The sequence below is a fragment of the Cavia porcellus genome, unplaced genomic scaffold (assembly GCF_034190915.1).
Source record: "Cavia porcellus strain 051 isolate PalLab524CR breed Dunkin Hartley unplaced genomic scaffold, mCavPor4.1 scaffold_31, whole genome shotgun sequence".
Taxonomy (NCBI): Eukaryota; Metazoa; Chordata; class Mammalia; order Rodentia; family Caviidae; genus Cavia; species Cavia porcellus.
This window is the reverse complement of record NW_026947514.1, coordinates 41,961,706-41,973,970: the sequence shown is the minus strand read 5'-3', so window position 1 is coordinate 41,973,970 and position 12,265 is coordinate 41,961,706. Positions and strand designations below refer to the sequence as shown.

Sequence of the window (12,265 nt, the reverse complement as noted above, 5' to 3'; positions counted from 1 at the left end):
CCTCTTCCCAAATGATAAGAACCCCCATCCCAGGCTCAGCATGTACTTTCTATCTACAGCCCTCCCTGCATGAAGGCTATATTTCCCAGAACACGTTCCCTGGTGTTATTCTAGGAGTTACTGCCTGAATTACAAATTCACCTTTGCCCTTTGCTTCAGAAAGTCCCCAATTACCACAGGGCTTCCTCTGAGGACCCAGGTGCTCTGGGTAGGCAATAATTTAACAAGCAGGCAGAAGCTCTGTTGTGCAGGGACCGTCCTCAATAAACATCCTGGGTCTCCAGCCTCCCACATCTCCCCTCAGATTTGTAACTAATGATCTCTCTAACTGCAGCACCATGCGGCTAGTACAGCTAGTACAGCTATGCTAATAAGTGACTGGACAGGGAAACACTCTCAGGAGAAAAGCCACGGTGCAGCGGCAGAGGGAGAACACTGGGAAATCTGAGTCAGTTCTCTGAGACTAAGCTCCAGGAACGTTCCAAATGCCCCTGAGCAGGGAGATAGAGTTGGATGCAAACTCCTCCTGATGTTGTACATGCCCATTAATTAGAATTCAGAGAAATAAAGAAAAATGAAGATTTAAAGGTCACTCTATTAACATTTTACTCCCATTTCTGAATAGCTGTGTGTATGCTAATTTTCCGACCATTCCTTCTATTAATCACTGTCTCTAAGGAGAACTTAGCCAAAGTAGATCAGGCAGCATGTTTCCTGATAGCAAAATTCTCCTCCATAAATAATAATAAAATACATCAGGTTTATTTGTTAAACTTTTATTTTCCATGTAAATGAGAATCACAGAGCTGCTAAACTCGCTAAACTTATAACCCCCATTGTGAAGAATCCAGACAGAATCATTTGTTTCTCTGCAAACAAAGATCAGTGTCAGGACCTTTTTTAACCTCCCAAACCATGTCAGTTCTGACTTTTTCCATGGAAGCATCTCTTTTAAAAAAAGACCCTTTAGTGACACACTTCTGCTGTATGAGCTGAGTCTCTTTCAATAGCTGAAAATGTACTATGTCATTGAGATTTGGAGCCCAGCAGTTCTGGAAGGAAGACTCCATAAGGCATTCTGGAATTCAGTCATTTTTGGTTGCCACCCACCCTCAGCCTCTATGTGAAATAGCCTGTACCTTTTTCAATACGTTTAGCTTTCCTCCCTTCCCTGTCCTCCGGGAACCAGTACATAGCAGTCCCAGAACTGGGAGACACTGAGTTACAGAGCAGAGCCCCTGCAGGCTGCCGTGTGGTAAAGCTGGCAGTTTTGGGGGGCAGCGGAACCCCGAGGGGCTGGGCCCTGTGGGAAGAGGTTAGGTCCCTGAGGTGAGCCCTACAGAGGGTGGTGAGACCCCCGCTCCTTCTGGGCCTTTCTCTTTTGCTTCCTTGTGAGTGTGAGATGAGCAGCTTTCCCTGGCATGTGCTTTTGCCAAGAAACCTTTGAAACTGTGCCAAAATAATTGTTTCCTCCTCATAAGTTGATCATCTCATGTACTTTATTATAGTAATGGAAATCTGAGTAACACAGCCTCATGTCTCACGTATGTCAGAACAAGAATCGTTGAAGATTCTCTTTAGGAGGTCTTCAAATGAGTTGACAGAATTTCTTATACCGCTGCTCTACAGGGCAGCATTTTACACCATACTGTGGAAAGATGTTATCAGAGGAAATCTTGTCCCAGGTGCTTTTCTCACAGGGGACCCTTCAGAATCTGAGGCGGATGAGGTAAGTCTAGACAGCATCCATCCTGACCAACTAGTGCAGCCGGAGCTTTGGGAAGCGGCGAGGCATGTTTTGTATTTGTTTCTATGTGGCATTGACATCACATCTCCTCAGCAGCACACACTCGAGCATGTCAGGTACAGAATGTTTGGAAGGCCAGTGCGAGGAGCTGAAGCCCTGACAAATTCATGTCTGCAGCCAAAAATCATTCTGTGCCAGCAACGGTGGAGGTCATGTGGGAACCGGTGCCATCTTTGAATAATTCTTTAAGCACAGGAGGAGGAACTGTTGGAATGTGGAGAGGCATCCGTGCTTCCTGAAAAGCATGGGACCTCTCTGAGCACAGTGGGAGTGCCTTCTGCCTCCCACAGGTGGGCATCCCACACTTAATGCCGGGGTGTAAGATTACCCAGGCCACAGAAGCTTGTGACCCACTAGCTTTCACAGATCCAAGCACTATCCAGGGGACTGTTATTACAGATATAATTAGGAAGATACTGGCCTTTTGTTAAACAGTTCCAAGTCTTATTCATCCCTTTACTTCTGTCTAATGGTACAGAGCCAGGAATGATAAATCTTCAACAAATGACTGAAAGCAGAGATTAGTGCACACATTCTAGTGTTCATAAATTGACCGGGCCCTCTTCTCTAAGAAAGTCATTCTGTGTATCAGAAGTCCCCAGGGGACCCCAGTGCCTTCCCAACAGTGAGTGGGAAAGGCTCCATTGCTGTGTGCACGGGGACTCTTGAACTTCTAATCGCTGCACAATTTATCCAGTGATTACAAAGGCCAGGCAGAGCCATACACCACTGTTGGCTGCAACCTAGCCTAGTTTTCTGGTGCTGGAGGTCAGCAATGAGGCCACTCTTGGAAGAGGAAATACAGTACCTGGAGGGACATTTAACGGCCCTGCAACAGAAGAAAGTGGGAGTGATTATAGCTCAAATTCTTTGATTGAAAAGGCAAGCAAACACATGAAGTACATACAGAACAGAGCCGGCTGGCACTTAACTGAACTCTGTTTACAAATACACAGGAGGTCATGGCAAACAAAATGAACCAAAGCATTAAAATGTGGGATGTGATGCTTCTGAACCTTGCTTGTTACCCCAAGCTTTATCTGACAGACAAAGCCAGCCAGGTGGGGCCCCGTTGCCTCTGGCTCCTCATGTGGCACATCCTTCCCTAGACTTGCCTGTGGGTGGAGCTGATGTGCCCAATGGAAGACTGAGGCACCCCCCCAGCCCCCACCCCACAGATATCATCAGGCTCTCCATCAGGCTCCCTCCTGCTGTACTCTGCACATGGCCTGCCCAGAGCTGGAGGCCCCTACCGCGACCACAACACCTCGATCCCCTTGACTCATGGTCATTCAGGGCATTATGACAAAGCGGGTAGCAGCCCTCTTCTCACCCCAGTGATTCTTTTAAAGCCTTGCTTTCTGCTATACCAGAACTTACATGTTGTTGTTGCTGTTGTTGTTTTTTGGCAGAACAGCTCTTTCATTGTTTCACAGCCATTCTCTCTCTGCTTTGTTCTAGGGGATCAGAATCCAGCAGCAGCCATACATGGTCTGTGGAGACTGTGCTGGTTATTTTCTCTCCTTGCTGGGACAAAATACCCAACACCTGAAGCTAAAGGGGGAAAGGTTTATTTAACGCAGTTAATGGAGGTTTCAGTCCATAATCAAGGGGTTCCAAGGCAGGATGACTCATGACAGAGGTACAACAGTTCATGTCAGAGTAAAACAGAAAAAGCAATGAGAGGAGAGGGGGGGGGGGAGAAGCTTTTTTTGTCCTTTATATTTTATTTCATCTACCATGATTAGGGCAGTGCCAATCCAATCCATGCAGCAATTATCCACTCTTAATCACAGCTGTATACTATGAATCAATTAAGCACTCTAGATTCAGCCACCTCCCAAAAACCCTTATGACCTCTCAAGGCTTTGGGGACATCTAGATAAAATCCATAACAGAGACACAATGCTTTCTGATGATTAAGGCTCTTCTGGAGGCTACACAACATGTCTTGCTCTTCCTACCTTCTCTCCGAGGGTTCCCTTAACACCCACAAATGAAGCTCCAGCCAGATCACCTGATCACCCTTCACAAAGGGAGAAATGAGAAGGCTGTTAGAGAAAGTCTCTCTTTTTCTCGAGTCAGGAAAGCTCTCCAACATGTCATACAGGATGTCTCACAGTGACCTGATGCTCTGAGACAAAGAGTCAGAATCATCCCAACTCTTTCCTATTTATTAGTTTTGTCTGACTTGATGTCCCTGTAACTTGTCTGAGAGGTCCTGATACATTTTGATTTTCAGAGGTGAGGTTCCCAGGTTTGCACACAATGTTCAGAAATTTGAAGTTCTTTAAGTGTCATAAGGAAAGAATCAACTCAGGGTTCATTGGTGAGATAGCTGGGAGCAGTTCCCACTTTTCCAGGAGGTATTTCATATCATTCTACTGCTTGCTCACAAAAACCACTTAGGAAACACTAGCTGAATCAAATCCACGTCTGTTTCACACTCCTGCCAAAGAAACAGGGGTGGAGAATGCAGAAGTGTACGCAGGACTCTTGATTTTGTACTCACCTTAAGTCCTGAATCAAACTCACCACTCTCGTGTCTCTTAGATGAACACTGGTGTCACAGCAGGAAGGTTGGGTACATGGAAGGGCTGTCAAAACACCAGCTGAAATGCTTCCTACACTTTTCATACTTCCAGTTGATGCTTAAAACAGAGAACAAGAATTCTAGGCTTTAAAATTAGCTTTTTAGGGGTTATCTCACCCAAACAAAGCTTATAAATAGCAGGAATTTTTTCATATTTTAGAGAGAATTCATTCATATCTTTTAAACATTTACACATTTCTTCTTTTGCTTACCAATCATTTACCCATCCATCCGCCCATTGTTCCACCATCTCAAACCTGAATTAGATCCATTGTTTTACAAACATTGTATTACAAGGAAATACCAAAATCGTAGAAACAATGGGAGAAAGTAAAAGTTCTAGTCTTTCTCCCTAGTCCATCCCTGTGTATCAGACAGAACTAAAGCAACAGAGACAGTAGAGCTAATGAAAGACTTACCGGAGGAACTGCGTGCCTGGCTGAGGGGACCTCCCCAGCAGGTCCAAAGTCCTGTCCAGGACAGCATCAGGACAGGCAGGCTGGGAGTCTTGGGTCCCGGCTGAGGCTTCAGCCCATAGGTGCAATTTCTTCTTTTCAGTGGAGTCTGTATTCTGCTTCCAAGGCCTTTTAACTGATTGAATCGGCCCACAGATTACTCAGGATACTTTCACTCACTGAAGGAGTAACGGGCAACTGTACCCAGGCCACGCTGATGCACAAAACTGTCTTTCGGTTCGCAGGGCAACATTCAAGCTCACTGGCCTTACTTCCCTCACACTGTCCACTACTCACAGCATTATGGGGAGTTGCTCGAATTTTAAGATCTGTAAAGGTAAATCCCTCTGAGTGCGTTTAGCATCTCCTACTTCCTCAGTCTTATGGACAGTTTCATCAGGCCCACCTTGTCTCAAGCCAGCCTGTCACCTTGTTCCAGCCTTCCCTCACTGCTATCCTGGGTCGCCCACCTCTGTCCTGGTCAGTGTCCTGGGAAACCTCCCCTCTGGCTCCTCCTCCGTCCATCCCTTCTTGTCCTTCAAGCCCCACTGCTAGAAAACATTCTCTGTCTCTGTGTCTCTCTTTCCCTTCCTCCCTCCTTCCCCCTCCTTTCCTCCTTCCCTTCCTCTCTTTATCCCTCCCTGCTTCTGTTTCTCTCCCCCTCCCTTTCTCTCTCACTCTCTTATGACAGAAGGGTACCGAATGAAGCCAAGGATTCATGGCACAATAAATTCATGCTTTCCACAAGCTCTAAGATGTTTCCTCGCCTCCAGCAACTTCTTTTATCACTCCTGCCGTGTAGTAAGCCTCTCTGCTCTTCAGGTCTCCCCTCGCTCTCTGAGGACGACCTGCCGTCCCAGGGAGCCCGCCCCACCTCACTTCTGGAGGCCTCTGTGTTCCCACCTTCTGCTCTTCCCCTCCTACGGTGCTCCGCTCATTAGCTGCCCTGAGCCTCTGTGCTCTTCCTGAACCCGGCTTGCTTCACTGGCCCCTCTCTGTACCCTTCAAGTTGCCTGCTTTATTTTTTTTAATTTCTTCCCATTATTAAAAACATGCACAATGTTCTTTTGTTCTAAAACAGATCTGAGCAGACCTGAACCGTCTAAGCCCCCACTTCTTTATGAATTTATCTCCCATTGCCTGCCCCATCTGTTCACTTCCATTTGATCCCAGTCTCCTAGCTCCTCACCAAAGAAATAGTTTCCGTAGGGGACTGACCCGGCGCTGAGCCCCGTGGCTTTCACAGAACTCGACTGTGAGTCGAACTGCTCTCAGTGCTCAGGTCTCCCCTGCATCTCTTGACCACTCTTCGTCTCCTTTTACCAGGGATCCCATTCATTGCACATTGACAGACTATCTGTACCAAATGCCTTTAGCCCAGCAGCTTCCCCACAGTGCTGCAGGATATGAAGACACAGGACAACCAGGAAAAGTCTAATTCTAAAAATTCATTTCTAAATAATGACAGACAGTTTATGGAGAATGCACAATTGGCTGTGTGGTTTAACATGAATTAATTTGACCATCACGGCAAGCCTATGATCAGGACAATATAATTCTTACTCATTTTAGTAGGAAACAAAGCTGAGGGTACAGTGAGTTCCTAGATTAACCTGGGGTTTCACTTATCTAATGCTGCATAAAAGCCACACCAAACTCAATGATTTGACATGAACATCAATTCATTAGTTCGGGTGACAGTGAGTGGGCTGGGGCTCAGCTGGACTGGCCCCAGCACTGGCCTCTTGGGATTCATCTTGGGGCTGCATCAGATGGTGGCTGGGGCCAGGGTGTCATGGAGGGCTCACTCACATGTCTAGCACCTGGCAGGAGACAAGCTAAAAGGCTGGGCTCAGCTGTGGTGCTGGAAGGCTGGGTCTCTCTCTCCATGCAGCAGCAGGGCTTGTCCCTTTCTGTGTTGGCTCTATGGCAGAGTAATGGGATGTCACACGTGTAGCTCAGAGCTCCCCACAGAATACACATCCACTTAGAGCTTAGTCCAGAGTGGCTGAACTGTCAGACCCACTGTATTCTGACATGCAGAGCAAATTGCAGGCAGCACCCAAGTTGCAGGGCAGGTGCTGCATGTTGCAAAGGAGCCGCCTCTGTGAGAGCTGGTCTTTGTCTGGGTGATGAGATGAGTGCCTGGACTGAGTGTAACTCAGAGTTTTGTGAATCTTGTTCTGGTCTCATAGTGACTGCTCATTGGTATTATTTTTGCTCCTGATGGATGTGTTTCCCTGGGTTCTGTCCTTGAGCTCTTTCTTGTCTGTATCTTTGGGAATTACATTGCATTTCACAAATTCGGCTGCTCACTCTTTGGGAATGAGTGTCGCTCCCAGGCTCTTGGCTTCTCCCATTCTGGGGGTTTGCTGGATGGAACAGTGCAACCAGTCTCCCAGACTGAGCACTTGTGTGTATGTGCTGCATGGGGACTCTTCCCAGCCACTAAGGACTGAGGACTCTGAATACTTTGACAGCTTCCTCTCCCTCAGCTCACACACACACACACACACACACACACACACACACACACACACAGAGTCCCACACGCTGTGTGTTTGGCCGCCTACTTTAAATCTATGTTTTCCCTAGAATTCCTAGTCTAGTCCTAGGCCATATCAACTCTTGTGTAGACTTGTAAAAAATGTTTAAACACAATGATTTACAACTAGAGAGGAGAAATTATTTATAACCCCATCTCGCTCATGCAGTTATTATTATATTCTTTTTCAAATGTATTTTAAGAGATTACTGCTGTAGTAGCCATGTACTATTGGTAAATACTTAATTTACTTATGTTTATTTCACCTTATATTCTTCACAACCATCAGACTTTGATGACTATACAATCTTCCATCCCATAGTTATACCCTGATTTACTTAACAATTTCTCTATCATTAGAATTTTTTCTTAGCATTATCTTTTTAAAAATCTTTGTTACTGTGCCACTTGATGATTAACAACTTCATTTAAAAAGATTTTAATCTTTGACATTATTTCCTAAATATCCAAAAGTGGTATTATTAAATTTAATGATGAATATTTGTATAATTCCTAATACATATTGCCAAGTACTTTCCAAATCAGTTGAACTGTTATCTGACTTAATTCCAAATCAGTTGAACTGCTTTTTTATATATAAATATAGCATTTTCCTAGCCCTTCCATTAGAACTTAATTTGCTAATTTAATTAGGAAAAGGTGCTATTATATTCTTTAATTAGAGTGAGTTTGGCCTTTTGCATACATTTGTCCACTGCCTACCACATTTCTTTTAGCACTATAGGTCTCTGTCATCTCTTTATTGGATGTTTTGCTATGTTTATTATTAATTTTATGGTGCTTTATATATTTCTTCTTTAATTTTCTTTTTTCTTTCATTTTCTATACATTTTCAAATAATTTTTTAAAAGTTACAGCCCTGACTGTAACAACCTTTCCTAAAAACCAACCAGCTTTAGCAGCTCAGCACTTGTCTAACATGAGCAGTGTTTAACCTGTTGTTCCGTATGGTGGTGGTGTCTTTTTCTCACTCAGATCCCCGCAGCAGGCACAGTCACACACCTGATACCATCACTGTGCAACTTGCAACTGGTTCTTGTACAACTCTTTACACATTTGTTCTCCCTTTCCCTCACCTTGAAGAAAGTCTATTGAAATTTTCTACTTTTTGGATGATATTGAGGTAGAAGAGAATAAATAAAGATGGGTAGAGAAAAGAAAAAGAAAATAACAATTTACAAATGCAGTTTTAAGAAAAACTGGAGTTTCAGGACACCTAGTTACCAAAGTTTCAGTGTTTTTTTCCCTTCCAGAAAACTCACTCAAAAAAAAAAAAAAAATCCCAGAGAATCTTAAAGACACAATAAGCCCTAAGGGCCATGCTTTTCCCCTGCAGAGTGAGCCTGTGCTTTGCCTTGCAGGGTCCTCCATCCCCAAGGAAGAGTGTTGTGAAGGGGTAGCCGATCTCTCAACTTCAAGCACACAGAAAGAGCTTATATTCTAATCTGAACTCCAAGTGGGTGGCCTGAGAGGCAGTGGCGGTACACAGCCTGGATCCCCACTTTGAAGCTCCCTTAGGGTCACATAAAATGCTCAGCCCCAGACCACAGTGCCACTCACTGCCTGGTGCTGGCACTTTTGTGCCTCTTGCTGAAACGCGTTGAAAATTCTTTGTATGTGATGAAGTCAGGAATCCACACTTATCCCATGGGCTGAATGAACAGAGGCTCCCATCTCCTTTTGAGGGACCCTCCTTGGATCTTGTCGGGTAACAGTATAGCCTATTTTTCATTTATTGAAAGTATATTTTAGTTTGATATAGTCCCACTGGCTTACTTTTGTTTTCATTGCCTGTGCTCTGTGCTTTTGGTTGGACAGCCAAAACATTCTTGGTGTGGCCAATTTCCAGGAGCTTTGCCATTAAGTCTTTTATAGGCATTTCAGAGCTTCAGGTTTGGATCTTTGGTGCCTCTGGGAGGAACTCAGAACACTTTACTTCCATTCACTAGTTTATTCTGGCGGGCACAGAGGCGTAGATAGTGTGTGGGAGGTGTGGGAGGCTTCGTGCTCTCCTTGGGTACGCTGGCCTCTAGGAAGCTCCAGGTGTTCAGTTACAAAGAAGCCCCAAATGGAGTGCTTCCGAGCTTTTAGGAAGATTTCATCACCTGACTAAATCATTGACCAGTGAGGATCTGCTTAACCCTTGGCCTCCCTCCCTGGAGGTTGAGGGATGAGATTGAAAAGTCTCAACCTTCTAATCATGTCTGTCTTACTAGAAACCAGTCCCCATCTTGAAGCTATCAAGAGGCCATCATCTACCAGACAATACTTCCGCTTATGAAACGTGTGTTGTGTAATAGCACACAATCCATACACACTACATGTATGGCTATCTAAAAGGCACATTGTATGCTTTAAGTACATTCAATTGGAATAATTAGTAAATAAATAAAGCATATTTTCTTTTGCTGTAACATAAGAGCTCCTTGAATATGCATTTCTGACAATTCCACTATCACCATTATCTCAGAGTTGACACTGACAACTATTGGCTGTTCTTTCCTTAAGAAATGGTTCACATTTTCCTACTTCTTCACAAGTCCAGTAATTTTGAATTATTTAATTAACATGTAAATACTATGTTATGGAGACTCACAATTCTGTTATATTTCTCCAAAGAGTAGAATTTCCCTTCTTCTTTGGAAGGTAATTAACTGAATGAGATTCAAATACAGATTTGCCTGCCCCACAGGTGGCTGTATATGCACAGTTCCACAGGCTCAGAACACAGTTCGTACAGATGAGGACATCTGCTTCTTGGCTTCCATCTTTCAGGCTAACCCCACCATTATCCAGCTGTTCTGGTCCCCAACCCTCTCACCAGAGGGGCAAAGGCTTCCTACAGAAGTACTAAACTCTCTTGCCAAGGGTTGTTCTGCTGGTAAAACTGGCTCTTGGTGTTGGCAATCATTTCTTCCAAGTTTTGAGTCCTTCTCTGCTTCTCTATACAGCCTTCAGAGTCTTTTTTATAAAATTTTGTCCAGACTTTGCCATTGTCTTCTGTTGGATTTAGACTATTGGAAATTTACTTCCTCACCCTGGAGGTAGAACTGGTTCAGACTATGTGCTTAGGAAGTACAGTGGAGGGACTGGAAATATTCATGGTATTTGTTCAAAGTACGTACACAGATATTTTAATTGTAGGAATCACTATACAATTATCTCATCAGTTTTTGTTAATTATACCTGCAGAAGTATGAAGTTAAAGTATAATAGCATTTTCTATATTAATCACTTCTATATTCTATCAATAAGCAGGTATAGATTTTGCAATTCTTTTTGTATTGATTATTATAATTAAAATATGTATTTCTCTTAAAGAAGTAGTCAGAACAAGCAAACTCTGACTAAACTGGTAAATACTTAATGCCATAAATATTTTGCATCTACCTTATAACTATTGTCTTAATCCATTTTCTATGACAGACTAGTTGACAGTTGATGGTTTATAAAACATAGAAGAGTTTTAGTTAGTGATTCTGGAGGCTGGAAGTGCCAATCAGATGGCTGTATCCAGAAAGGGTCCTTTACGATCATGGCATAGCAGAAAAGCTAAAGGACCAGAAGCATCTGTAGTAGAGCTGAAATGTGAGGGGCAGTCTTTCTTATAACCTAGTCTCCCAGTAACTAATCTTCCCAAGAGAGTGAGCGTTCATTCATGCTTTGAAGAATTAGCCCTGCCCCATGAGAAAGGTGTTCCTTTTTTAGTATCCCTCTACCTTTCAAAACACTTGTGCTGGGGGCCAGGCCCAAATTTCAGCATCAGTTTCAGTGTTCAGATCACATACGACTAGAGAAACCACTTTATACCACTCTTAGTACCATACCTAGGATCCTGTTGCTGTTCTTTGTTGTTGATTTTGAATGTTCTGTGAGGAAACAGGAGATCCCTGTGGGAAGTCTGGAAGTGGTATTTGTGACTAGATTCCTTCATCCTCTCCAAAAGCAGGTTTGTGCAAGGCTAGTGGAATTATTTAGCCAAAAAGGATCCAATTCCTTCTTAATTAAACATCATCAGGCCTGGGGATGGCACTGCTTATCCCTGTTCTTAGGGGAGCACAAGAACTGGGTAGCACACCTCGCTTCCTCCCCCACGCACACTGTAGCCACTGCTTGGTGAACCTGATGTGGAGAGCCCCATAGCCGGTCCCAGCAGAGCAGTGCTGTTGAAATTCAGGATGAATGTCCACTTGAAGGCATTTTCCCTCGTGAGCTTTCCACACAAAGAAGGAACACACAGATATTTTCGGGGGCTATCAGTATTCACCCCACTCCAAAATAAAACTGCTTCATCAACCATCTGGTATCACAGGAATCAGACACTAATAAGTGACATCTGCAGATGTGTCCTTGCAGATGTGTCCTTGCAGATGTCTCAGATGTGTGCACACATGTGCATGTGTTCAGCTCAGTCATATGCTCCGCTCAGTGTTGACTCCAGGAAGCCAGTCAGCTTGCTGTCCCATGTTCACATGGGGCTGGCTCCCATGCTGACTCCAAGTGGTCATCCTTGCAACCTCTTTTGCTGACATTGAATCACACCACTGACTTGTGATTGGAACTGGACGTGTGGGAGGCCTCCGCATAACTTCCTCTTTATCTGTTGTGTCAGAACACAGATTCTTGGGTCCATACTGCATGCTTTTGCAGGAGTGAGACCCTTTTCAAATGCTGTGGCAAACAGATTCTGCCATCAGAAGGAAGCCAGTTTACCTGCTGAGCTCAGCATCTGAGCTGTAAAGTCGGGGTGCTGTAGAGACCCGGGATGGGAGGGTCAGTGCATTGGCTGTGACTGGGACGCCTTTGGTTCTAGGAAGACAGCACGGGCTTCTTTCTCTTATCCT

At 44.3% G+C, this 12,265-nt stretch overlaps 1 long non-coding RNA gene across 1 annotated transcript; it reads right to left on the bottom strand.

The window, feature by feature from the left end:
* Positions 1-791: 791 nt before the first annotated feature.
* On the bottom strand, positions 792-5,510 carry LOC134474193 (uncharacterized). The gene is made up of 4 exons (XR_010044856.1): positions 4,820-5,510; positions 3,188-4,458; positions 2,616-2,636; positions 792-2,042 (listed from the first exon to the last, which is right to left on the bottom strand). It is a non-coding gene; the product is annotated as an uncharacterized LOC134474193 (long non-coding RNA).
* Between the last annotated feature and the right edge of the window lie 6,755 nt (positions 5,511-12,265).